Source organism: Engraulis encrasicolus, chromosome 18, assembly GCF_034702125.1.
Source record: "Engraulis encrasicolus isolate BLACKSEA-1 chromosome 18, IST_EnEncr_1.0, whole genome shotgun sequence".
NCBI classification, from domain to species: domain Eukaryota; kingdom Metazoa; phylum Chordata; class Actinopteri; order Clupeiformes; family Engraulidae; genus Engraulis; species Engraulis encrasicolus.
In genome coordinates, this window is record NC_085874.1 from 49,612,871 (window position 1) to 49,615,370 (window position 2,500).

A 2,500-nucleotide genomic window follows, 5' to 3' on the forward strand; every position below is an offset into this window, starting at 1 on the left:
CGCTCTTGCTGCACAGAAGCGATTCTCTGTCACTTGAATCACGTCGCGGCTGGTCTATTTGTCCGCTAAAGCTACCCACAATGACAGACAGGTGTAAATGCTACCGCTAAGGCTACCCACAATGACAGACAGGTATGAATGCTACAGCTAAGGCTACGGCTAAGGCTACCCACAATGACAGACAGGTATAAATGCTACCGCTAAGGCTACCCACAATGATAGACAGGTATAAATGCTACAGCTAAGGCTACGCCCAATGACACAGAGGTATTAATGACCTCTCTGATTACATTTGTCATCAGATGAGGCCGAGGGAGGCGGCACAGGAGTGGGTCTATTTGTGCACGTCTTAATGAAATTGAGTTGGGGCCAGCAGGCTTATGAAGAGAGATGAGGAGAGGAGAAGAGAGGAGACAGGCATCCACTGAGAGAGGGGGGAAGGGGTAGGGGTTTGGAGAGAGAGAGAGAGAGAGAGAGAGAGAGAGAGAGAGAGAGAGAGAGAGAGAGAGAGAGAGAGAGAGAGAGAGAGAGAGAATGCTTATGAAGAGAGGAGGAGAGGAAGAGACAGGCATCCACTGAGAGAAGAGGGAAGGGGTAGGGATGTGGAGAGAGGGGGGGGGGGATGCTATGACTCACGTCAAAATCTCTCTAGACACCATCTTGCTTTAGTTTTAATTATTTCATCAAGACGATGTCAGCTGGGTTTTCCCTCTTGTATTACAGGAAGTGAAGCGGATCCTCATTTAGTAGACTCACTACAACCACTGAACTCCTACACACACACACACACACACACACACACACACACACACACACACACACACACACACACACACACACACACACACACACACACACACACACACACACACACACACACACACACACACACCACATTTAGTAGACTCACTCCAACCACTGAACTCCCACACGGCGCTCCCAAGTCCTCCAGGCAGGGCCGCTGACAGCTCTCACTGGGCCCGGGACAAAGTCATCTGAAAGGACCCCCCTAGCCTATATATATACATACAATGTAATGGGGACCCCAACCCTATACATACAATTCTGGGCCCCCTTATCTCCCTGGGCCCGGGACATCATACCCCCTTTGTCCCACCCTGCCTCCAGTGCCTCTCTACTGTACTTCCATTACCTGCCAAGCTAATTGGAAGCAGAGGCGGACTTTCCTTAAGGCAAACGTAGGCAATTGCCTAGGGCCCCGACCAAATCAGCCCTCCATAGGGGCCCCCCAACTGCCACACCAGTCGTGGTAAATACCAAAATATAGATCTGACCTTGTACAATCAGAAATATACATGAGACAAAGCAATAAAATAGCACCAAAACACAGTTCTTAGGTCCATATTTTTGTGTACATCTTTCAAGAATGACTTTTGAGGGTCCCATCTTAATATTTCGCCTAGGGCCCCAAAATGGCCAGATCCGCCCCTGTTCGGAAAGCTGCTGCTGCTTTTAGTTGTTTATTATTTGCAGTAGAATAGAACAGGCAGGTACTGTGGTGCCCTAAAAATAAACTTCACAGACAAGCGCGGTGCTGTTTCTTATTAGGGACTAAAGATACACCTGGATCGGTATCAGAAGCTTCGCTGATGCCTTTATCCAAAGTACCAGGGTATTGGTTACAGTCCCTGGAGCAATGTGGGGTTAGGTGCCTTGCTCAAGGACACTTCAGCCATGGAAAGAGGTGAAGGGAGAGGTAAGGGTGGGATTCGAACCTGCAACCTTTTTCAATGTGAGGTTTCGTGGTGAGCATGGGTGGCATGGTTTATGCACAAATCCCCTCAAGACTGCTGTGTTTGAGACCAAGACAAAACAAGACCATGACCATGGAAAAAATTATCTTAATACTAGAGATGCACAGGATCCAAGATCCGGTTCCGGATCCGGCAGGATAATAGGCTTTTTCACAGGATCCGGATCCGGCAGGATCTTAAGCAGTGAATCCGGTATCCGGCCGTTACCTATAAATCAGGTTCTGGTGCATCTCTAGCCTAGGTTTTTCAGTCAGTCTTTCACAACCCCAATTGCTGCATGGAGTGAAAGTACTTTGTAAGCGGCCAGTGCAGGCAGTGTGGCAGTAAGCCAATGAGTCTAAAAAATAAGAGAGAGGTCAACCCGGCGCTCAGGTGTGTGAAAAAAGTGTCCAAAATGGTGCTCTTGGGGTTGGGAAATCCAGAATTAGGAAAGCAGAAGGTCCCAGGCACTCAGAGGTAACTCAGTCCGAAGAAGGAGGTATATTAAAAAGCCTTTATTAGCTGTGGCTACTCATAATTGAAATTAAAATGCCAACATGTTTCGACCATCTAGGTCTTCTTCAGGGCAAAGCAAAGACAATGGATCGACACCAAGTTTAAAAAGTTTAACCCCACCCCTGAATCAGGTGTGTAATCAGTAAGGCGCACCTCCATCAAGGGAGGGGGGGAAGGGGGGAGGGGGGCTAAATCATAACAAAACAGATTCTTCTCATACATTAACAAAA